The sequence below is a fragment of the Octopus bimaculoides genome, chromosome 3 (assembly GCF_046866305.1).
Source record: "Octopus bimaculoides isolate indiv1 chromosome 3, ASM4686630v1, whole genome shotgun sequence".
In the NCBI taxonomy this organism is placed as follows: Eukaryota; Metazoa; Mollusca; class Cephalopoda; order Octopoda; family Octopodidae; genus Octopus; species Octopus bimaculoides.
The window spans coordinates 115013511-115026974 of NC_142930.1; the positions used below are offsets into that span (position 1 = coordinate 115013511).

Sequence of the window (13464 nt, forward strand, 5' to 3'; positions counted from 1 at the left end):
CTGATTCACACGTATGCATGTATGTATTACGTATATACGTGCAGATTTGTATGTTTTATGTATGTATTCTCATGCATATAGTTACATATCTAGACATACTCATACATATTTGAATGATAAACTTCTGGAAAGTTTTACAGATTTTTACAGTTCTAGCGATGGATTGGATCTGTAGCCTTCGAATTAGCTTTCTCCTTTCTGGTTTTGAGAAGCCAAATTTCTCAAGATTGGTATTTAGGCAGTGTGTTACATATCCCAGGGCCCCATTAATTACAGGTATAAACCTAAACTTGTAATCTTGATAGAGTAACTGCAAATTTCTCAATAGTTCAGCATGGCGTTCTCTTTTTCACTGATCTTCAGCTTTATGTTAACATCCACTGGGCAGCTAATTTCCACAAGGGTGCACAGGTTCTCTTCTCTATCCCAAATCATTATAACAGGTCTGTTGTGCATATGCATGCATGTATGTATGCATGTGTTATATATATATATATATATATATATATATATATATATATATATATATATATATATATATATATGTATATATATATATATAATCAATGGAGAAAAGTGACTCTTACTGAATAACTATTTCGTTTCTCTAATGAGGTATTTAAGAATAAATAAGAATGGATGAATTAACTTTATATTTGAAGACAAACACAAAAGTAAAAATGACAATTATTTCTTTATTGCCCAAAGGGGGCTAAAAGGATAGAAAGACGTTTACAGCACCTAGGTTTCCCAAGCGGTCACCCATCTAAGTACTAACTAGGCTCGATGTTGCTTAACTTCGGTTATCGGACGAGAACCGGTGTTTTCAATGTGATATGGCCGTAAACGTAAAAACGATAATAATATCAGAAAACTGAAGCCGAATCAATATAAATAAAAAAATAAAAAACGATAAACAAAATACATAAAATAACAAGAAGAACATACATACGTAGTTGTGTACATAGACGACAATATATAAACTATTATACTTATTTTCTTGTTTAATGTGTTAATTTGCGAGGACCACATAAATGAAATTACCGTTGCATGTTCGAAGTATTGAAAGTCCACAAACTATAGAACCTGGTTCAAGGGACTTAACTCTCGTTTGATTTTTAGGCAAATAGAAGTTTTATGATTTGTAATTCAAACATCGGAGTGGAGATGGGGGAACTGGTTTAACTTGATTAGGTAATTGAATTAATGAAAGAAGAACGTTAAAATGCATTTAAAATTTTGTATTGCATAATTAAAAATATCAAAATTAAAGTTAAATCTTAAAAAGAATCGATGTGTGAAACAAAACAATAATCCTCCAATGTAGATTGAATATGTGGTAAGAATTGGATTAAAAACACACAATACGTAAAGATGTATATATACGATTACATACACATGCAATAGAACAAATGATACATATATACATGCACATATGTCTGTCTAGCTAGCTAACTAGTGATTTCTATATATTATGAATAGTAAATATGTATGCATATGTGTGAGTGTGTGTGTGCATACGAACACATAAATATACTTGTTTATACGTACGTATATACAAATATTGATACTTGCACATGTACTTACATACAAACATACAGATACATGAATACATTCATACTTGCATACATACATACCTATAACTATGTAACCATGCAACTGTATCTGCGTCTTTGGTACTTTTTGGTTATTTCACCCCCATTAAAAATTGGGCTATCACCCCCAACTAAAAAGATTGTTTAACCCTCAATAAAACAAAAAAAAAATGAAAAAATTTATAAACATGAAAAGTGGAAAGATTAAACATCTTATTGAATTTGATATTTTTATAAGAAATCATACAAAATTGAAAAAATTAATAAACATGAAAATTGAAAAAATTAAACATCTTAATTGAATCTGATAACATTTTAATAACAAATCATACCTTTCCTATTGAGGAGGCCAAAAGTCAACAATGTGTAACTCTTTTAATCCAGTCTTTTGTTGCCACATAAACTCAACTTTTTAGTGGGAAAATAATCCAATTTTTTAATGGGGGTGAGATAACCAAAATGTACTGTGCCTTTTTCATGCATGTGGTTAATGCCTGTCTATATATTTATTGATCTATCTACCTTTCTGTCTGTCTGTCTGTCTCTCTATAGATACACATAACATATTGATCCAAAGAAGAGCAAAGATGATAATAAGCAAAAAAAATTAGTTAATGCTGTGGGTTCGAATATTAAGTAGTTAGACCAGAAGGGGGAAAAAAAAAAGGTTTAAAGGTTGTTTCCTTTTGTAGTGAATCGCTACATTTCTATATATCTTTTATACATGCAGTTTCTGTATATAGAAGTGCTAATTCTCTCAATGCAAATTATCATAGGTAGAACAAGAACAAAATGGTTGAATAATATCCATAGTCTCAGTTGGTCAAACCTCAGAGACCAGCCAGAAAGGGTAATGATGGTTGTTTCTGATAGGACACCATGGTGGAGTTGCCGGAGGACTCTATCCGCACGAAACTTCCTAGGAATAATGAGAAGAGAAGATGCATGAATGGATAGGTGTACTAGGGAATTTTACATAGTTTATTTATTGGCTGAGGTCATCATGGAAGGGCTCAATATCCTATTAGCAGGTAAACAGTCGTTAGAGGTCAAGCCAAACTTAAAGTGGTAAGAAAGGATTTATCAAAGCAGTAGAGTCACCATTGGAGAGCTTTTCCCTAATAATGCTAAGTGTTTACTTAACATTCAAGTATTTTATATAGAAAAGTCAATAAGTCAGTTTAATGCGGATGTACAATTGAAGATAAAGTACTTTAGTAGTTAAAGGTGTGTGTTATAATTGGTTTCTATCTACAGATAATAGCTATTGTATCTGTTAGTAAAAAAATTGACTCAACCCAATGATATTTGTAAAGTTTATGTTTTTATTTGATAAAATTGTCTCTCATAAAACAGGTGTTTATGTGAGTGTATTTGTATGTGCATGCATGTGTGTATATATGCATGTATGATGTGTGTGTGTGTGTAATGAATATACATCATATGTACATATATATATATAAATATATATATATATATATATATATATATATATATATATATATATATATATATATATATATATATAAGACGGATGACCTCTAAGTGGACATCCATTATGCTAGATGTAGACCCCATATGGTCTACAGATGTAGACCCCATACAGTCTACACATACACACGCACACATATATACATATATTTACATATGTATACATATATATATATATATACATAGATGTATATTAGCAGAGATTCATACACCATGTGTGTGTGTGTGTGTGTGCGCACGCGTGTTTATAAATGTATGTCTGTGTATATATAAATGTATGTCTATATATGTATGTATATAAAGACATCTTGTGTCAACAAAAGTTTAATATTGTCTCCTTTAACCCAGAATGCTGTGAGTCTGAAATATTAATTCTAAATTTTGGCACAAGGTCACCAGTTTTGGCAGAAGGGTGAAGTCGATTACATCAATCCCAATGCTTAACTGGTACTTATATCAATGACCCCCCCTCCCCCCAAAGGAGGAAGGGCAAAGTCAACTTTAGTGCAATTTGAACTCAAAATGTAAAGATAGGTGAAATACTGCTTTGCATTTTGCCCAGCATGCTAAGGATTCTGGCAGCTCACTGCATCTTATGTGTCTGAAATAGTCTTTTCTACTCTAGGCACAAGGCCTGAAATTTTGGGGGAGGGGGCCAGTCAATAAGATCAACCTCAGTATGCAACTGGTACTTAATTTATCAACTCCAAAAGGATGAAAGGCAAAGTCAACCTCGGCAAAATTTGAACTCAGAATATAAAGACAGAAAAAATACTGCTAAGCATTTGGCCTGGTGTGCTAACGTTTCTGTCAGCTTACTGCTTAAATATTCTTTTCTAATCTAGGCACAAAGACCGAAATATTTGGGGAGGGGGCCAGTCGATTGGATCAACCCAGTATGCAACTGGTACTTAATTTATCGACCCCGGCGGAATTAGCCTTATATATAATTGCGGTTTTAATAAATGCCATATGGAGAATGTTTTACAAATATGTCTATAATTATCTCATTGAAAGTATGGACTGCTCTGTGTATGTTGTTGGTTGTGCTGTCATTTAATTCTGAAAACTTTAACTTCATTTCTTGATGAAACTTGTTCCACTGGCCTTTTTTTATTTTTATTTCTTTTTTTGCTTTCAATTTTGTAAAAGTGATTTTAAGATCTACATTGATGTGGGTGCATAAATTATGATAATCAGTTAGTGGACTGAGGGAGTTGGGGGACTTCTTACCAAGTGTTTGTTGCACACTGGCATGGAACACAAGGGAGTTATTGAAGTTGCCATGGTGAGGTGTGTGTGTGTGTGTGTGTGTGTACATGTGTGTGTGTGTGTGTGTGTGCATGTGTGTGTGTGTGTGTGACACTTATGAAATCTCTGTACTTCCAAATTTGTAAAAACAGGATGCATTGCATGTATTTATAGTCTTCTCTAAGCATAATATTTGGGAAAGTGACAAAATGTTTTAATTTGGGTGTGTTGTCTGATAAGATGGTTGGTATTGTCAGTGTGTGTGTGTGTGTACACATGTACATGTGTGTTTATTGATAGGTTTTGTCTTGCAGGTTTTATTTTGAAAACTTGTATATCTAATGAGGTGTCATCTCCAATTAGTTAATGAATCTTGTTTGTATGACATCCATGTACTGATGCACGAGTCATGTATATTAATCTTGTGGATGCATAAATTATGTATATTATGAAACCTTCTCCTTTGTGGTATGGTCTATGTTACCTGAGATGTGTGTCACTCAGGATATAAACCATCTGATATGATTCCAAAAGTCTCTTCTGAATTATAGCTATGAGAGTTTTGTGGGAGATGATAAAATATTTGTTCCATAAGCATACATTTTACACCATAAAATCTTTAGCTTTCAGGTTACTCCACCAAATGTAATTCTTATTTATTCACATCGTTTTGAATTAATTGAAAATTATCTCATCACTTTGAGACTTTGATGAATTATTTCATTGTTTTGAGATGATGCTCAAGGTGTCGAAACAACTGTTGTGATTATTAATATAATCTCGTATATTCCATCTTCTGTCTTCATTTGTTATTTACACACACACACACATATATATACACACATATATACATCTTATCCTTATGTATATAAATTTATATATATATACACACACACACACACACACACACACACATATATATATATATATATATATATATATATATATACATATATATGTATATACATACATATATATACATATATACATATATGTATATATGCATGTATTATTGTATATATACATACATATATATGTATATATGTCTGTGTCATCATTTTCATTGTACATTCTATGTAGTGTTCTCACTACATGAATAAATGGAGCTTGTACGAAACATACGTACTGCTATAACCTATTGAATTTTTGTTGCTTTTCTTCAAATTTTATTCACCAAATCTCTTCATTTTGTTTTTGGTTTTACCCTACCAAGTTCTGGTGCCTCAAACATTTTAAGTACCACTTTTAATCTTTTGATTAAATCTATATTATATATATATATATATATATATTATATATATATATATATATATATATATATATATACTTCGATGTTGTTGAGTTTGGAGGCACATAGGTTAGTGGTCAAGGTGTTGGACTCATGAATGCAGTTTTGATTACTGGGTCAGGTGAGGCATTGTGTTTTTGAGCAAAACACTTCATCCATGGTGCTCCAGTCCACACAGCTGGAAAAATGAGTAACTCTGTGACAGACTAGTGTCTTCGAGAGGGGGCCAGTTGATTAGATCAACCTCAGTATGCAACTGGTACTTAATTTATTGTCCCCGAAAGGATGAAAGGCAAAGTTGACCTCGGCAGAATTTGAACTCAGAACGTAAAGACAGATGAAATACCGCTAAGCATTTCACCCGGCATGCTAATGATTCTTCCAGCTTGCTGCCCTAGTACACCACTATGTTGATAAATATGAAGAATTCTTGCATCATAGAGGCTCATGGGGTTAGTTTCATGGTTTCTGTGGCAGGTATATTCCCTCTTACACGAGACACTAGTCTGTCACAGTTGATATTAATATGTGTGTGTATACACACACATACATGCACACATATTCAATAATCTTTCAGTTTCCAAATATACTCGCATGGTTTTGTTTAGCCCAGGGCTCTAGCAGAAGACATTTGCCTGAGATACCACACAGTGGGGTTGAATGCTGAACAAATGTATCAGGAAACAAGCAAACTTCTTACCACACAGCCCTATCTGTGCCTGTATTGAAGGGCATCCAGCTGTAGAAACAATGCCAGATCAGATTAGAGCCTGGTACAGCCTCCTGGCTTGCCAGTCCTCAGTCAAACCGTTCAACCCATGCCAGCATGGAAAGCAGACGTTAAACGATGATGATGATGCATTTGTATAAAAGTATGTTTTATAGAACATACATTTGGTTGTGACACTTTAATACACGTCACACCTATTATGATTTCTTGTCTTCATTCTCTGTAGATTTTTATTGTTCATGGTCTACTGAATTTATTCTTTAGATACATTTTCTTACTCCCACAAACTTTAATTTTTCATTGCTCTCAGCACTTTTTCCTGCACTGACTCATTCCCTTCATTTGCACATATTGTTTTTTATTGTTGTCAACATAGAAATAATATATAAATATAAATCATTTGTGTTTGTGTGTATATGCATACATACACATCCATATGTATGTCTGTATGTATGTATGTATGTATGTATGTATGTATGTATACACACAAATATTATATCTATACTGACTACCTCCATCAACAATTCAAGAATCAATTAAGGCGGCGAGCTGGCAGAAACATTAGCATGCCTGGCGAAATGCTTAGCAGTATTTTGTCTGTCTTTACGTTCTGAGTTCAAATTCTGCTGAGGTTGACTTTGCCTTTCATCCTGCCTGGCTCAATAAATCAAGTATCAGTCGCATACTGGGATCGATCTAATTGACTGGGCCCCCTCTCCAAACATTTCGGGCCTTGTGCCTAGAGTAGAAAAGAATTCAAGAATCAAGTAATGTTACATATAGTTTACAAGTCTCTAAGGATTTGACAATGCCTTTTGGTTATGTCACCAATAATTATTTTTTGTTAATGAAATGTGTGTAGGATAGTGTAACTAAATATCTTATAAACAATCTCTCCTGTTTTATTCTATGTTATGTGTATGCCTGTGAGTGTGTGTGTGTGTGTGTGCCACATAAAAAGCTTTTGTGCTGGTGTCACATAAAAAGCACCTGCTTGAATTCCTATTAACCCTTTAGCATTCAGATTACTCAATAAAATGTAGTAATATTAACTTATTTACATTGTTTTGAATTTATCCTGCATCAACTTGTAGCCTTGAGATTTCGATTATGTGGCTGTATATTTTTTAGGCTAACATTGTAAGGCAGGTGCGAGAGGTTGGATATGGCCAGATTGAACATAAAACAGAGAGAATATTTTGGCTGGATATGGCCTGTTTAAATGCTAAAGGGTTAAACAAGAAAAAAAGAAACCTATCTGCTTGAAGGACTTCAGCGTTTATCATGACCCTAGCACTTGAAGCAAGAGAGTTTATAAACTTTTGCCTAAGCTTCTGGTCTAATGCAGTGTTATCTCATTACATAAGCCCCATGGGTATTTCCTCCAGATCATTACATTCTGAGTTCAAATTCCATTAAGAATTTTGTGCTGTGCAGTAACAATTCTGTCAGCTTGCCACTTTGTAACAATGTCCAGCATTAGGGAATGTGTATCAGAGTGGGCTGATACCACAGCTGGCGCTCGATCGGTTATGACGATGAGGGTTCCAACTGATCCAACCAACAAAATAACCGGCTCATGAAAATAATGTGCAAGTGGCTGAGCACTCCCCAAACATGTGTACCCTTAACCCTTTTGATATCAACCTACTTGAAACCACCTCTGGCTCTGTAGTACAAATGTCTTATTTTCAAAGGTTCTGAATTAAAATCTTCCAGCAAACCCTAGTCACAATTTATGTTCCTAACACCAGTTTAATGATAAGTAAGTTATTTTACAAAATTCTTTGTTATTTAAAATTAATTGAAAGAAACTCAGAATATCTCAACAGAAATATGGTAACAAAAGGGTTAATGTAGTTCTCAGACACACAGAATGTGACAAGGATGGCGCTTTGAAATACAGGTACAACTCGTTTTTGTCAGCTGAGTGGTCAGGAGCAATGCAAAATAAAGTGTCTTGCCCAAGGTCACAATATGCAGCTGGGTTTCAAACTCACAACCCTATGATTGTGAGCTAAATACCCTAACCACTTAGCCAGGCACATTCTTGTTACTCCATGGTGTTTATTACCACCCAGTTTATGTTTGTTTACTTCGATGTTGACATTATCTTGCATCCCTGAAAATGACAATAAAATAAGTTATGTGAAGGACTTAATGATTGAAGCCAGTAAAAGGAAAATAAGTACATTTATCTGTCTTTGTTTAAATAGAACTTAACCTATAACAACACTGCATACAATTAACATAATTTATTAAGACATTGGCAAATTTTGTAAAGCTCTTGAGATTTTCATACATGTGTGTATGTATATTAGGGTGGAGCAAAAAATGTACATTTTACACAGATTTTCAAAATATGGTTTTAAGAATCTATTTTCTATTGCGAAATCTTAAAAAAACAATTGTGTTAAAATCTGAAGTTCTTAAATCTACATCTTCAGGCTCCGCAGCCAACTTGAAATTTTGAATAATGAGCAAAAAAAAATCAATTTATAACTCGTTTGCCATTCCTCATTTTATTTTTACATTCATTATTACGAATTAATTTTCTTTTGCAAAATCTTTGAAAAATAAGCGTGTTAAAATCTCAAGCTCTAAAATTTATATCTTCAGGCTCCGCAACATACTTAAAATTTCGAAATTATGTGACATAAATAGACTTTGCAACTTTGTTTTCTTTATATATGTGTTGCATATGAGATGGCTTCCAAATATATGTGTTACATGAGGTCTAGATTACACATATATTAAAATAAATTAAACAAATTGTCAAGATTGTAGCAGAAAAGATAATTCTTCTTTGGAAAAAGGCATCCATCCCTTGTGCTATGACTGAGTCAGTTAAACTGAAAATCTTAAATTTACCTTTGCTGACATAGAAGGGTGACTGTAATCTGGCCGATTCTCTCTAATCAACCTCTTAATGCTCTCTTCAGATACCGCTTGATCTATTCTGCCAATGATCATTTTTTCAATTTGTCTGTTGATCCTGTAAAAAATTTTCTTCTCTCTCTGCTACATTTTTGTCTCCACTACAACTGCAGCTTTTAAAGGAGTTGCACTTGCAACAAGAAATGTCAAATAAATCTTTTGTTGCATTGTTTTTTAAACACATTACCCTTTGTTTGAAACGATGGCACATTTTTTTCTATTTTTCACAGATTTTAGTAATTCTTGGTTTAAGATTTTCGGTTTAATTGACTCAATTGTAACACAAAGGAAGAATACCTTTTGCCAAAGAAGAATTATCTTTTCTGCTACAATCTTGACAATTTGCTTAATTGAAGGATCTTTCTTAACTACATTCTTTTCTTTTTCTCATTCAAATAAAACACATTTTAGTACGTCCTTGTAAGTTGGCAAAACTCGCTCGCTAAAATCACATGCAGTACCAAATGCCGGGCATTCAATATCATGACACGTTATTTGCTTGTGAGTCATCACTAAATGTAAAGAACACTAAATTTAACACGATCGTTAATTTTAATACAATGGCCTAAAGTCAAGGTGCAAAGCAGAAAACTTCACACATGTATGACATACGTCCACACACAACGACCATTGCAGCGGCACTGGAGAGAAGTTCACACTCCCATTCTCTTTGTTGTCAATGCAGAACCTCAAGATATTAGTCATTTATATTGAAACTTGGTATGCAACCTTTTATGGATAATATATTTAATGTTTTGCCTTCAGCTACGTAGAAATATTAATCGTTACGACTTATAATCCATGAAAGCCAAAATTCGACCAAAAATAGCAATTTAGAAAAATTGCATTGCAGAGCCTGAAAAATATACTTAACCACAAAGTTCTTTATACACCTTTCTTTTAACCTTAATTTGCATCAAAATATCGATTCTTGGTTACCAATTTTGAAAGTTGCATTTTTCGCTCCACCTAATATATATCTGCGAAGATGTCACACCATTAACCCTGCTTCCAAACTCAAACTTGGTGTGTGACTCACTCGTAGTTCATCTAAAGCAACTTGATATAGTGATATGCACACTATATCACCCACCTGTTGCCTCAAATCATGATGGAAAATTTGAGGAAAGCCTCAGTGCGATAAAGGAAGTACTAACACAATTGGATCAACATACTACTATACTCCTGATGGGTGACTTCAAGTCCCCAACATCAGGTGGCTTGAGGGCAACATAACCCTAGGAATGACACACAAAGAGCGAAATCAAGCAGAGTCTTTATTTGATCTTATGAAAATGCTATTCATGGAGCAGATCATACTCTCTCCAACCAGGCACAAAAATATCCTGGACTTCTGTTTTACAAACAATGTGGAAATCATCCACAATGTAAATATATCACAGACAATATTCTCAGACTATAACATGATAGAACTGACAATATATGGCTTGGAATTAACTGAAGATAAACTCTGCACAGATGGCACTCAAACCCTATCCAGCCTAAATTTCTGTGAGGCTGACTGGAAGTCACTGGAAAAACAGATACTCCAACAGGACTGGCGTAAAAGCTTCTCTATGCAAGACATAGATATGAAACTCAATAAATTCATGTCAATAATGCGAGCCATATGCATTAAATATGTCCCAGAGAAGAGAGCCAATACACACAAAAACATCATTCCTCGACACAGGAGAATACTCATGCAGCAGAGAATAAAGATCTCGAATTGTTTAAACAAACATCTCAATGACTGAATTTCCACCTGACAGAAGAACTCTTTGAGATTGAAAATAATCTCAAAATCTCCCATGAAAAAGGAAGAGAAGAAAGAGAAATCTGGGCAGTCAAAAATATAAAAGAAATCCTAAAGTTTCTAAACATTGACAAAGGAGTTTGCCTCAGTACACTATAACATAGGACCACTATTTGGTAAAAGTGGCTCACTAACTGCAGACCTGGGGAAGATAAGTGAAGCACAAAATAAACAATTCTGAAGTGATTTTACTTCTCCACTGGAAAATATGCAAATAAACAAGCCTGAAGAGTTTTTCAATGTAACAAATCTATTTGGAAAATAGGCAACCATTGATTACATCAACATAACAGAAGAGGATGTAATATTGGCTATTGATGAGATGAGATTAAACTCAGCAACAGGCCCAGATGGACTCCTGGCTGTTCTCTTAAACACTTGTAAAAAGGCTCTTGCAGAGTTTCCTTGCATGTGGTAAACTTCCCAACATGCTAAAAGAGGGTATAATATGCCCTTTCCATAAAGGAGGGAGCAGAGCAGATGCTAAAAACTACAGGCCCACCTCTCTGATCTCACATGTTAGCAAGACAATGGAACGCATTGTAAGAGAAAGGATGATCACATTCCTAGAAGAAAACAAACTTCTCACAAACATACAACATGGCTTCTGTCCAGGGATAAGCTGCCTTATACAGATGCTGTAGCACTTTGACTGGGTTCTGAAACAATAGCTAAACCAGTCAGCTGTTGACGTGATATACATCGACTTTGCCAAAGCCTTTGACAAGGTTGATCATGGCATGATACGTCACAAGCTGCAAAACCTTGGTATTACTGGGAAACTGGGAGAGTGGCTGAATGACTTTCTGAAGGGCAGGAGTCAGACAGCTGTAGCCAATGGTGCTAACTCTGAAGAGACACCAATTCTCAGCGGAGTCCCACAGAGAACTGTACTGGGACCACTACAATTTGTGGTGGCCCTCTCAGGCATGCCCTCCACGGAATGAGTTTTCATCACTAGCTGGTGACTATCACACACTGAAGATGGGTAACTACCCAGAAACCCGGCTCTGTGTGTATCACATAAGGCTAGAGATGGGAGCGATGACCTTCCCTCGCAAATACTAATCAGACACAGACAGTGTCATCAGCCAGCTGGAGATGTCTTCCTTGAGCTAAAAACAACAGTAACATTGTCTTCTATGGGACCGCCACATTTAGTTGGCAAATACAATTTACGATTCCGTACTGTTACTGTTTACCTCTTGCTCAGAGATTTAATATAGATTATTTCTCCTTTTTCAAGATCAGCGACAATTTGTCGCTAGAAAAAGCATATAGTATTTTGCGAGTGGAATGAGTTTTCATCACTAGCTGGTGACTATCACACACTGAAGATGGGTAACTACCCAGAAACCCGGGTCCATGCGTATCACGTAAGGCTAGAGATGGGAGTGATAACCTCTCCTTGCAAATACTAATGGGACACAGACAGTGTGTTGTTAGCCAGCTGGAGGAGATGTCTTTCTGGAGCTAATAACAACAGTAACATCGTCCTCTACGGGGCTGCCACATTTAGTTGGCAAATATATTTTACAATTCCATACTGTTACTGTTTACCTCTCGCTTAGAAATTTAATATAGCATATATATATATGTATATCAGCATATATAGTATATATCTTCTATGTAGGTATGTATGCATAAATTTGTGTTGTTGTTCTGGATAGAATTTTTCGTTGAAACTCTTTTCACACTGACAAGCATACACCCTATTTGCATAATAATTGCCACAGCAATTTGACAATTAATAATCTCACGCTCCATTTAACCGTGGGTATTCATAACAAACACTGCTGAATATCACAATGAAAAGAAACTTGAAACCCCAGGAAAGAAAGTGAGGTAAGTTTGTATTATTTTAAATAGGAAAGAATAAATATATTTGAAAGGTGATATATGAATATTTGCAAACAGCGCTGCAAGAATGTAAAATAACCAGAAATAGTATGCAAGATGTTTTGGTTACAATCCTATGAAACATTTTTACAAAAACATTTCACAGGAGCATAGAAATATGAATACATATTGATGTCTATTCTCTAATTATATATATTAGTTTCCAGTTAATTTTTTTCATTAGTTTTGCTTATTTTGTTTTGTTGTCTTATAACTTTCACTTGGATGGATATTTTTTTAACACTGTATTTTTGTTTTTGCTATGTAATCTATGATTCATTAAAAGTCAGTATGCTGAGGACAGGAAACTACCCAGAAACTTGAGTCCGTATGTATCGCAGATCAAGATGGGAAGGATGACTTCCCTTTGCAAATACAGACAGGACACAGATGTATGTCGATAGCCAGCTGGAGGAGATGTTCTCCTGGGGCTAAAAGTAACAGTAACATCCACCCT

At 34.6% G+C, this 13464-nt stretch overlaps 1 protein-coding gene and 1 non-coding gene across 8 annotated transcripts in view; one reads left to right on the top strand and one right to left on the bottom strand.

Annotated features, from left to right (window-relative positions):
* Positions 1-13464, top strand: part of LOC106880479 (sodium-coupled monocarboxylate transporter 1) — a 176379-nt gene that overhangs the window by 22300 nt on the left and 140615 nt on the right. The window lies entirely within an intron of this gene.
* LOC128247495 (5S ribosomal RNA) lies at positions 730-848 on the bottom strand. The gene has a single exon (XR_008263855.1). It is a non-coding gene; the product is annotated as a 5S ribosomal RNA (ribosomal RNA).